Source organism: Pelmatolapia mariae, linkage group LG3_W, assembly GCF_036321145.2.
Source record: "Pelmatolapia mariae isolate MD_Pm_ZW linkage group LG3_W, Pm_UMD_F_2, whole genome shotgun sequence".
In the NCBI taxonomy this organism is placed as follows: Eukaryota; Metazoa; Chordata; class Actinopteri; order Cichliformes; family Cichlidae; genus Pelmatolapia; species Pelmatolapia mariae.
Genome location: NC_086229.1, coordinates 27165542 through 27178729, shown reverse-complemented (window position 1 = coordinate 27178729; position 13188 = coordinate 27165542). Strand labels below are relative to the sequence as shown.

Sequence of the window (13188 nt, the reverse complement as noted above, 5' to 3'; positions counted from 1 at the left end):
AAAATTGATTTTCCACTGTACATATTCATCTTATTTTTGCCAAATCCACTTTTAAATGGTCTTTTGCCCTGTGTGTGTGCCAATCTTAGCTGTAACCTCTATGTATAGGGTATGGTTATGTGTGGTGTGTGCTTCTTCAGCTGTGTACGGCTGTGACAGCCTTTTTGTCACCAGGGGGACTATGTAACAGTTGCTGTTGTAATGCAGTGTATCACCACAAGGTGGCGCCTCCTGTCTCATGACTGGTGTGTCATCCCCTTTTTTGTTCTTCTTCGCACTCTCCCTGTAATGAATGCTCCCGTGTGTACGTGGACTAGTGTGCTCTCGAGTAATGTGTGGTAGAGGTAGCACTGCATTTCGTTACCCTGTACCTGTGACATGTGCAATGACAAAGTTGAATTCTGTTCTATTCTATTCTACTTTTATTTTTGATATTTTAAATAAATGAGTACTTTTGGAAAGTCAGAAGCTGTTGCTCATTTGCTATCCACCTGCACACCTCCGCAGCTGGCTTCATCTCTACCGCACGTTACAAACTACAGACCAATAACCTGCCTCACTACCACATGGAAGCTCCTGTCAGGCATCATAGCGGCTACGATGAAAAGGCGCATGGGTCAATACACGAGTAGGGCACAGAATGGGATTGGCAAGAATACCAGAGGCGCAAAACACCAGCTACTGGTAGACAGAGCAGTCGCCGGTTGACAGCAATATCAGGAAGAAGGAACACGAGAAGCTGGAGAAATACCAAGGGCTCAGAGAAGAGCTCGAGAGGATGTGGAGGGTGAAGGTAACGCTGGTCCCCGTGGTAATCGGAGCACTAGGTGCGGTGACTCCCAAGCTAGGTGAGTGGCTCCAGCAGATCCCGGGAACAACATCGGAGATCTCTGTCCAGAAGAGCGCAGTCCAGGGAACAGCTAAGATACTGCGCAGGACCCTCAAGCTCCCAGGCCTCTGGTAGAGGACCCGAGCTTGAAGGATAAACCGCCCGCAGGGGCGAGATGGGTGTTTTACACACACACATATATACATATATATATACATTTATATATAGATAGATAGATAGATAGATAGATAATGTATTTTATTTCTACCATTGTCACAACCCTGATAATTGATGCCCCACTCTCACTTTCACATAACACAGTGAAGCCTGTCCTCGAAAGCACCACTGAAAATTTGTATACTAATGATCAAGGAAATTGCCTCACAGCCCATTGTTCATTCAGTGGTGCTAGTTTCAGTCATTGTGCAAATGTATTGTTTATAAGGTTGGGGAAACCTGCAGTTAGCTGAGACTGAAGAGCTCACTTGGATGAGTGATGAAACATTTCTTCCACTGAAAATGTTACCTCCAGATGAACATAATCGACTCTTGGGGAATTACTTACCTTAAAGATTGAGCATCATAGTGAAGCCTGAACTTAAACAGTAGATGTACCAGGACATCTGCTTAAAGATATCATACTTTATGCAGATTTTTGTGGCTGCACTGCACAACCGAGTGCGGAGGAGTATAGTAAACACCCTGCATGCCAGTTGAGATGATACAGGCCCAACACTGTACAGAAACTTCTGCCAGTCTAGTCAGATCTAGTCCAAATATTTGAATACTTTCTGCAAACATGCGGCTTCTTTGAGGCAAGCTTATCTAATAGGCCCAAGTCAATTTTGACCTCTGTTAAGATTGACAGGCCTACAGAACTGAGTCCAAAGAGATTACTGGTATAACTCGGCAAAACAAAGTGCATTACAAAACTAAATCATTTTATGAGCAAGCATTCCTGATTTATTTTATATGAAGTACTACTTACAGAGAGAAACTTTTGGTTTAAGTGCATTTTTAGTGTCACCAACAATACATCATATACTTCCTGTTCTTACTTCCAGTATTCCTCGCTGGGGCTGGTCCTCTTGGTCCGGTTCACTACCTCGGACACCAGAGCTTCCAGGCTATTGGTAGCATTTGCCAGGCTTAAGTTGAACTGGTGTTCGCTGCCAACAACACTGCTGCAGTCTGGTGTGTTCCAGGGGTTGTTGCAGTAGGTCCATGGAAGCAAGTTTGTCATGGACAGGAAAAAGTAGTAGAAGGCAATGCAAATGACCACATTGTAGTATATCCCAATGTAGGTGGACACCACCATCATGCTGTAGCCCACGCCTGAAGGTAGGACAGGATGGAGAGAAAAAAATAACCAGGTAGAGAAATATGAAGTGAATGAAACTACTGCTCCTTTTTGAAAACAAAAAAGAAATCCATTGTCTGGTTGCTTAATGAAATGTTCATATGAACAATAAAATCAATAGTCACACAAAGACATACACCCACATATACGTACCTTTAAACATGGGGCTGATTTTCCAGACCCCCAAACATCCGAGGCTGGCAAATTGACCAAAGGAGAGCTCGAGGAAGAAGAGTGGAATGCCACAGAACACAAGCATGATGAAGTACGGCAGAATAAAGGCACCTGAAGGAGAGAATTAACAAGGAAGTCACTTTCTCAGGTGCAGAAAAACTGCAAAAAAAAAAAAGGTACAGACACATATTCCTGCTCAAACACAGTGGTGTTTCTGAGTAGCTTATCTGCTTAGCAATTTAATTAAAAACTTTTAGATACATTCCTTATTCATAGTATAATCTTCATGTGCTTCATCTGAAGCACCCTTTCTGTGTACTCACTACCTAATTTATAGCCAAAGTATTCACTCACTGTCTCTGTACTGTTTTGCTAGCTTAGCTTAGCTCGTAACCGACTCGTTAGCACCATGGCTACTTCACCTGTCCCTCCTGCACTTTCCTGCTCATTGTGTCAGATGTTTAGCTACTCCTCGGCCTCCTTCAGCAGTAATGATACCTGTAACAAATGTAGCATATTTGCAGCTCTGGAGGCCAGGACTACTGAATTGGAGACTCGGCTTCGCACCCTTCATTCACCCGTAGCTAGCCAGGCCCTTGTAGCTGGTGCAGCCGAAGATAGCGTAGACCCCGCTAGCTGTTCCCCGGCAGACCCCAAGCAGCTGGGGAAAGAGGGCGGCTGGGTGACGGTGAGGAGGAAGCATAGTCTTAAACAGAAGCCCCAGGTACACCACCAACCTGTTCATGTGTCTAACCGTTTTTCCCCACTCGGCGACACACCCGCCGGGGGTCAAACTCTGGTAATTGGGGATTCTGTTCTCAGACACGTGAAGCTAGAGACACCGGCAACCATAGTCAATTGTCTTCCAGGGGCCAGAGCAGGCGACATTGAAGGAAATTTAAAACTGCTGGCTAAGGGTAAACGTAAATACAGGAAGATCATAATTCATGTCGGCAGTAATGACACCCGGTTACGCCAATCGGAGGTCACTAAAATCAATATTGAATCGGTGTGTAACTTTGCCAAAAAAATGTCGGACTCTGTAGTTTTCTCTGGTCCCCTCCCCAATCAGACCGTGAGTGACATACTTAGCCGCATGTTCTCCTTAAATTGCTGTCTGTCTGAGTGGTGTCCCAGAAACCATGTGGGCTTCATAGATAATTGGCAAACCTTCTGGAGGAAACCTGGTCTTGTTAGGAGAGACGGCATCCACCCCACTTTGGATGGAGCAGCTCTCATTTCTAGAAACATGGACGAATTTATTAAACCCCCCAAAATATGACTATCCAGCGTTGGGACCAGGAAGCAGAGTTGCAGTCTTACACGCCTCTCTGCAGCTTCTCTCCTCCTGCTACCCCCCCAAAAACCCATCTCCATTGAGACCGTGTCAGCTCCCAAACGGACAAAAAACAAACTAAAAACCAGCAATAAACAATTTAAACATAAAAAATCAAAAAGAAAGAACAATACAGTATCCACATCTGAACCAAAGAGTAAAACAGTGAAATGTGGATTGTTATATATTAGGTCTCTCTCCTCCAAGTCTCTGTTAGTACTTGACTTAATAATTGATCAACAAATCGATTTACTCTGCCTTACATAAACCTGGTTGCAGCAGGATGATTATGTTAGCTTAAATAAATCAACACCCCCGAGTCATTCTACCAGAAACCTCGAAGTACAGGCCGAGGGGGCGGTGTGGCAGGAATTTTTCACACCAGCCTATTAATTAACGAAAGACCAAGACAGCCTTTTAATTCATTTTGTAGTGAAGTAGATTCTGGGGTAGGATTTTACATGATGTCCACAAACGCACCACTGACATCCACACCTTCCCAGCCGACAATTACTAGGCTTATAAGAAACAGCTGTGCTTCACTACCAGAAGGAGGCATTTGGCAGTCTTGTCCATTCAAGGTGGCTGCGCTGCGCTGCAGATCTCTCAAGGAAAGCTACTCAGTATTGCCCTTTAGAGAGTGGTAAGTGGGGCCTTTGTGTTCATCATAACGTGGCATAGTAGGGTGGACTTTGACAACTGTTTCCCTCTTTTGTTGCAGGTTTGCATTATACTGCTGCTGTCTTGTCATATGCTGTTTTGTTTGTTACGCAATACTTTTATAACGAACAGTGATTTGGGGTGTATTTGTTTTATGTAGATCTTTTACTAATTTGTTTAACATTTTATGTTTTCTTTTATTGCTTTAGTGGAGGTGCAGCCGCTTGTTGAGGGGCTAGGCACATGAGGTGGAATCCCCTCCCCGATGCGACACCACAATCTGAAAGCCTGATGCTTAGCCTTGTCCACCCCAGCTGTAAAACTCAGAAACCAGTCTTGCTTGTTATCATCTATCGTCCACCTGGGCCTTACACAGAGTTTCTCTCTGATTTCTCAGACTTTTTATCTGATTTAGTGCTCAGCTCAGATAAAATAATTATTGTGGGTGATTTTAACATCCATGTAGATAAAAATGACAGCCTCAATATGGCATTTAATCTGTTATTAGACTCAATTGGCTTCTCTCAAAATGTAAAAGAACCCACCCGCCACTTTAATCACACTCTAGATCTTGTTTTAACATATGGCATAGAAACTGAACATTTAACAGTGTTTCCTGAAAACCCTCTGCTGTCCATTTCCTGATAACAGTTAAATTTACAATAATTGATTACACAGCAGTGGAGAGTAGACTTTATCAGAGTAGATGTCTTTCTTAAAGTGCTGTAACTAAGTTTAAGAATATAATCCACCCACTGTTATCATATTCAATGCCCTGTACCAACATAGAGCAGAGCAGCTACCTGAACGCTACTCCAACAGAGGTCAATTATCTTTTTAAAAATTTTACCTCCTCACTACGTACGACTCTGGATACTGTAGCTCCAGTGAAAACTAAGGTCTCAAATCCGAAGTACCTGACTCCGTGGTATAATTCTCAAAAATGTAGCCTAAAGCAGATAAATCGTAAGCTGGAGAGGAAATGGCGCCTCACAAATTTAGAAGATCATCATTTAGTCTCGAGAAATAGTTTGCTGCTTTATAAGAAAGCCCTCCGCAAAGCCAGAACATCTTACTATTCGTCACTGATTGAAGAAAATAAGAACAACCCCAGGTTTCTCTTCAGCACTGTAGCCAGGCTGACAAAAAGTCAGAGCACTGTTGAGCCAACAATCCCTTTAACGTTAACTAGTAATGACTTCATGAACTTCTTCACAAATAAAATTGTTATCATTAGAGAAAAAGTTACCAATAATCATCCCACAGATGTAATATTATCTACAGCTACTTTTAGTACCATTGATGTTAAGTTAGACTCTTTTTCTCCAATTGATCTTTCTGACTTAACTTCAATAATTAATTCCTCCCAACGTGTCTTTTAGACCCCATTCCTACAAAACTGCTCGTAGAAGTTCTGCCATTAATTAATTCTTCAATCTTAAATATGACCAACCTATCTCTAATAATCGGCTATGCACCACAGGCCTTCAAGCTGGCTGTAGTTAACCTTTATTCAAAAAGCCATCTCTAGACCCAGCTGTCTTAGCTAATTATAGGCCAAACTCCAACCTTCCTTTCATATCAAAAATCCTTGAAAGAGTAGTTGTCAAACAGCTAACAGATCATCTGCAGAGGAATGGCTTCTTTGAGGAGTTTCAGTCAGGTTTCAGAGCTCATCACAGCACAGAAACAGCTTTAGTGAAGGTTACAAATGATCTTCTTATGGCCTCTGACAGTGGACTCATCTCTGTGGTTGTCCCTGCTAGATCTTAGTGCAGCGTTTGATACTGTTGATCATAATATCCTATTAGCGCGATTAGAACACGCTGTAGGTATTACAGGTTGGAAACGTGGGAACGGCGTGGCTTCTGGGTTCGGCATTGACGTCCGTCGGCTTTTCGGCTAACTCTTCCGGCCTGTAGGCCCGTTTCAGAACAACGTGAGAGGAGCTGTGAGTTCGGCTGGTGGGCGACCCCGCTGGTCTTCGCTGAAGCGGCGAGCAGCCGGAGTTACTTCATAACTGAATTTAGCGGTGATAAGACGGCTGGATGGATCGACGTGGCAGACCGTATGTCAGGTGGCGAGAAAACTGCTAGAAGGTTGACAGCATTCGGTCTCTCGAAAGCGCCGCCGTGGCGTTCGGTGTGTTTCTTGCATTGCCGAGCTTGAGTGGTTGTTCATCTGATGCGCTGACAGACGAGAGGAAGATTGTAGTGAATGGAAGGGTGAGTAAAATAATGTTACTCCCATGAGAAGGCTGTGTTTAAAAGTATCCGCCGAGAATGGACCCTATATAGATGGCAAGGAGCGTGTCTGGAGGCGTGGTCCTGCTCCTGAAATTCAGATACATAATCTCCAATTAGCGCGATTAGAGCATGCTTGTAGGTAGGTATTACAGGTACTGCACTGCAGTCGTTTGCATCATATCTACCTAATAGACTCCAATTTGTACATGTAAATGGAGAGTCCTCTTCACACACAGAGGTTAATTATGGAGTTCCACATCGTTCAGTGCTAGGACCAATTCTATTTACATTATACATGCTTCCCCTAGGCAGCATCATTAGAAGACATAGCATAAATTTTCACTGCTATGCAGATGACACTCAGCTCTATCTATCCATGAAGCCAGGTAACACACATCAATTAGTTAAACTGCAGGAATGTCTTAAAGACATAAAGACCTGGATGGCCGCTAACTTCCTGCTTCTTAGTTCAAATAAAACAGAGGTTATTGTATTCGGCCCTGAAAATATTAGAAATATGGTGTCTAACCAGATTCTTACTCTGGATGGCATTACCTTGGCTTCCAGTAATGCTGTGAGGAACCTTGGAGTCATTTTTGACCAGGACATGTCCTTCAACGCACATATTAAACAAATATGTAAGACTGCTTTCTTCCATTTGCGTAACATCTCTAAAATTAGAAATATCCTGTCTCAGAGTGATGCTGAAAAACTAGTTCATGCATTTATTACTTCCAGGCTGGACTACTGTAATTCACTATTATCAGGATGTCCTAAAAACTCACTGAAAAGTCTTCAGCTAATCCAAAATGCTGCAGCAAGAGTACTGACAGGGACTAGAAAGAGAGCATATTTCTCCTGTTTTGGCTTCCCTTCATTGGCTTCCTGTTAAATCCAGAATTGAATTCAAAATCCTGCTCCTCACATACAAGGTCTTAAATAATCAGGCCCCATCTTATCTTAATGACCTTGTAGTGCCATATCACCCTATTAGAGCACTTCGCTCTCGCTCTGCAGGCCTACTTGCTGTTCCTAGAGTAATTAAAAGTAGAATTGGAGGCAGAGCCTTCAGTTTTTAGGCACCTCTTCTGTGGAACCTGCTTCCAGTTTGGATTCGGGAGACAGACACTCTCTCTACTTTTAGGATTAGGCTTCAAACTTTCCTTTTTGCTAAAGCATATAGTTAGGGCTGGACCAGGTGACCCTGAATCCTCCCTTAGTTATGCTGCAATAGACGTAGGCTGCTGGGGATTCCCATGATGCATTGAGTTTTTCCTTTCCAGTCACCTTTCTCACTCACTATGTGTTAATAGACCGCTCTGCATCGAATCATATCTGTTATTAATCTCTGTCTCTCTTCCACAGCATGTCTTTATCCTGTTTTCCTTCTCTCACCCCAACCGGTCGCAGCAGATGGCCGCCCCTCCCTGAGCCTGGTTCTGCCGGAGGTTTCTTCCTGTTAAAAGGGAGTTTTTCCTTCCCACTGTCGCCAAAGTGCTTGCTCATAGGGGGTCATATGATTATTGGGTTTTTCTCTGTATTTATTATTGTGCGATCTACTGTACAATATAAAGCACCTTGAGGCGACCAAACTACCTGGCCATATATGAAAAAGTAAATCCCCCCCCCCCTTAAAATCATGAATTGAATGTGATTGAATGTGAGGCCATGGAAAAAGACTTTCGGACTGCCTCGAAGAGATTCTGGCTAACCGTCAAGCGACTCAGGAGGGGAAAGCGGTGTTCTACCTGCACTGTGTATAGTGAGGGTGGAGTGCTGCTGACTTGGACTGAGAAAATTGTCAGGCGGTGGAAGGAATACTTCGAGGACCTCCGCAATCACACTGACACGTCTTCCATGGTGGAAGCAGAGTCTGGGGACGAAGGGGATGACACGCCAATCTCTAGGGGCGAGGTCACTGAGGCAGTTAAACAACTCATTGGTGGCAGGGCCCCTTGGGTGGATGAGGTCCGACCCGAGTTGATTTGATTTGATTTGATATTTGATATACCTTTATTATTCCCACAAGGGGAAATTTCATAAGGCTTCCTTCAGGAGTTCCTGAAGGCTCTGGACGTTATAGGGCTGTCTTGGTTGACACAGCTCTGCAAAGTTGCGTGGAGATCAGCGGCAGTACCCCTGGACTGGCAGACCGGGATGGTGGTCCCCATCTTTAAGAAAGGGGACCGGAGGGTGTGTTCCAACTACAGGGGAATGACACTCATCAACCTCAGATAGGGGTCCTGTGGGGGGAGCTCCGGGAGTATGGGGTGTCTGGCCCATTGCTACGGGCCATTCTGTCCTTATACGACCGTTGCAAGAGCTTAGTCCCCATAGCCGGCAATAAGTCAGACTCGTTCCTGGTGGGGGGGGCAGCTCCACCAGGGCTGCCCTTTGTCACCGATTTTGTTCATAATTTTTATGGACAGAATTTCTAGGGACAGCCAAGCGGTGGAAGGCTTTCACTTTGGTGGTCTCAGGAGCTCCTCTCTGCTTTTCACAGATGATGTGGTCTTGTTGGCTTCATCAGTTGATGGCCTCCAGCTCGCCTTGGAATGGTTCACGCCCGAGTGTGAAGCGGTGGGAATGAGAATCAGCACCTCCAAATCTGAGGCCATGGTCCTCAGCCGGAAAAGGGTGGAGTGCCAATTCCGGGTCAGGGACGAGACCCTGCCCCAAGTGGAGGAGTTTAAATATCTCGGGGTCTTGTTCACGAGTGATGGGAGAAGGGAGTGGGAGATCGACAGACGGATTGGTGCAGTGGCTGCAGTGATGCAAGAATACAAGCGATGGAAATGGGTTTCCATTTCCACCCTTAGAGATAGGGTGAGAAGTTCAGCCATCCGGGAGGGGCTCAGAGTAAAACCACTGCTGAAAGGAAAGGAGCCAGTTGAGGTGGTTCGGGCATCTGACAAGGATGCCCCCTGGGCTCCTCCTGGGTGAGTTTTCCGGGCATGTCCCACCGGTAGGAGGCCCCGGGACAGACCCAGGACACACTGAAGAGATTATATCTCTCTGGCAAGCAATGTTCCCTCTAAGCTGCGCACGTGCGCAATTGCGCACTGCTGGCACGGTCTCTGCGCACACAAAATCTGCGTTGCGCTCAAATAAAATTAACCTGAATTGAAATTAAAATTAATACTTTAACAATTCTGTTTTGTAGTGTTAGTCAGTAAGTGACTGGCTGCTCCCATATTGTATTAGAACGATGCCACCTTATCCCATAGTCTAGCCAATAATGCGATTTACATTCGTATATATGCAGTTAATCAACGTCGTTCACAGGCTATGACAGCGTCCTTATGTGCAGACACCGGTCTTTTAGCTGGCAAAGCGGCGTGGCTGATGTGGAGTGAAGCCACATTAATGACAACGTGTACAACCATTGGAGATGTGAGCAGGACAGATGGAACAATTGAAGGAAAAAGTGTGGACTTTATACCAGTTTTTAAATTGTGTTGATAGGCCACGTCAAACCAGACTTATGATAAAAATATATGTAATGTTTGGTTTTCTTCCTGAATACTGTCGTTGTTTATATTTACTACGGGAAGAAACGGTAAAAATGGCATTTTATAAAGAAAACGCTCAAAAGCACTCTCCACCTGTGAGCAAAAACAAACCCCATCCCCTCTCTTTCCTATTCGTCCAAAAATGTACCATGTCGAGAAATCAAAAAATGATATGGCAACGTGGCATCTAGTTGTTAAGAAACTGGGGGAAGTTTTAGAAGTGACGGCGGTGTTTTGAGATGTGAGAGATTTGAGACGTTTAGCGCAAATCTTGTGTAGTTAGTGTGTAGTGTAGTCAATAGTTTTGTTGTGTGTGTCAGAACAATGAGGCGACTGCTGAATGTTACAGGTGTTACAGGAGTGATACATCTCCTGTTGTCAGGCCTGCAGGTATCAGGCTGTTGTTCTCCTTTATCTCATAGTAGACAGAAATTATTTTTGGAGTGGCACAAATAACTTGTGTGGCATCAAATTTGATGCAGAACAGCTGATTGTTCTGTAAATAGTTTGAAATGTTCATTTAAAAACGCCTTGGCTGCATTAAAAAAAAAAAATAGCTGCAAAAATCTTTGTTGTTTGCCAAACTCAGTTACTTTTTTGAAGAAGTAACTATATAATTAATTGCCCAGCATTCGTCATCATATACTGTATTTGGCAGACAGAGTTACAGGACTCTCTCCCAGACCACAGACTCATAATACAAGTCAGAGCTTTTTTAAAAAAGAAAGAAAGTTGTGTTTTCAAAATTGGAGTTCAAGTTATTTTTACTTCCAATAGTGTTAACATACTACACAGGTCAATGACTAGATTTTTTTTTACATTTTCATTGTAAGTGGGCTAAAGCAGTTAATTAAAAGTAGTCTAACATAAATGTAAATGCTGTAATTTGATTATTTTAATACACCATGTAACTTGGATGGATTAGATGCCGGCGCGACCAGTGCACACGTCTGATGTCGCTCACAGTGGTCCAAGGGATCGCTCACGGAGTTTGTGTGTTCGCTCAGACACGTGAAAAATTAGAGGGAACATTGCTGGCAAGGCCTTGATATTCCCCTGGATAAGCTGGAGGAGGTGGCTGGGGAGAGGGAGGTCTGGGCTTCTCTGCTTGGGCTGCTGCCCCCGCGATCCGGCCACGGATAAGTGAAGGAAAATGGATTGATGGATGGATGGATGGATGGATGGAAGTACACAGGTGACTCCTCCAGGAGGTCGCAAAAGAACCCAGACTAACATCGATGGAATTGCATGCCAGTGGACATGGTCAAAAGAGACTCTGCAAAAATGGAAGGTTGGTCTTAAAGGAAGAGAAGCTATCTTGTTTCAAACAGAGGATTTTTCTATTAGTTGGCTGCTTCTGACAATCCAACAGTTTTCTTGCAAATATTTCAGACATAACTAAAGTTTTCAGTGGCACAAATTTTAAGTTTCTTACTACACTAGGGTAACAACCCAAAATACTAGTTTCAAAACACCCACTAGTTGCCATGATGGGAAACATCTATATTATCCACCAACCATATGCCACTGGCTAACATCAACTGATTAAATTATCAGTAGTATTGCATATGGGCAATTGCATTATTTCTAAGCTGACAAGTTGTCACGGTCCTGGGTCGGTGATCCAGCGTTTTGTGTATTGTCATTTTATGATTTTCTTGTAGTTTGAGATTTCTAGTGTTACATATTGGTTTTGTCCTGTGCCAGTTTGGTTCCTGCTTTACTTTCAATTCTATTTCAATTCAATTTTAGTTATATAGCGCCTGTGCCCTACGCTAGTGTTTCTAGTTTGGTGTTTCCCTGTCGTGTCTGTTAATTGATGTCAGCTGTGTCTTTCAGGTGTTTTCCCTTTGCCCTGCTTTCCTCTTGTATTTAGTAGCTGTGTCCGAATTCAAGGAAAGGATGCTTCAAATGCTGCTCCGTCTTGGAGGCAATTTGGAGGCAATGACGTCACAGCAACGCGGCGAAGGCTGTCCGAATTCAAAGAGTCCTTCAAATGTGGCAACAAATGCGTTCTACTTTTCCCTGAATTTGAAGGATGGCTGTCCAGATTCAGGGGAAGGATGCTTCTAATGCCAATTTGGAGGCAATGACGTCACAGTGACGCGATGAAGGCTGTCCGAATTCAAAGAGTACTCCAAATGTTGCGACAAATGCGTCCTACTTTTCCCAAAACTTTAAGGATGGGTCTGGTGTATCCTTCTTGTCCTACCATATCCCAGGATTCATTCCATACAGGAGATTTTTCTTATGATAGCGACGGTGGTCGAAGCGGGAGAGAAAAACACTTTTAATTGCATATGAAAGCATATGAAAATCTGGTCATACAAAAGTTAAATTGTTAATGCGGTTGTGTTGTTGAGCTATGGGCATCTGCATAGACATGTTTTTTTTTGTTTGTTTGTTTTTTTAAAAACTGTAAGTAACCGTAAACTAGTTTGTATGGTGGGTCGTGCGGTTTTTCATGTATTGTCGCTTACATACAGCCAATTTTGATTTTTTTTGAATTAATCTTTTAGGCGATATGTTGTGGGGAACAAAGACCAAACGGCTCAATTTATTAAAACAAGGAGAAAACGATCATCTCTTCACTGGGGTGCAGAGTTTGGCCACTGTGGTGTGGAGGTACAAGAATAAATCAATTTAAACATCATATTTATATGAGTACGGTTTTATTAACCCTCATGCTGTACAGAACCTGTGATGTGCAGACGGTATTCCTCTGGTGTTCTGCTGTGAAAACGTTTGGATTTAGGGATTAACATAGTTGCCATGGTTTCCATTCCTCTCTTATTTGTTGCGTGTGATCAGGACAATTCTGGAGAAGATAGGTCTGCAGGGGAAAGTCCCCCCTAGCAGGCCAGAAGACATGGAATAACTTTAAAAAAAAATACAAAGTACGTATGTGTGTTATCAAGACGATATTTCTTAAGAACACAAGTTAATAAATGTGCAATTACTAAGAGTTTGCGTTGTTTTTATTTTTCTACTGTCCTTTTTTATTTCCTCTGCCTTTAGGTCAGGAGAGGGAGTAAGTGGTAAGCCCACTGCTGCTACTTGGCCCTGGTTTG

At 43.5% G+C, this 13188-nt stretch overlaps 1 pseudogene; it reads right to left on the bottom strand.

Annotated features, from left to right (window-relative positions):
- LOC134621507 (sodium- and chloride-dependent glycine transporter 1-like) overlaps positions 1-13188 on the bottom strand; it is a 45378-nt pseudogene that overhangs the window by 14624 nt on the left and 17566 nt on the right.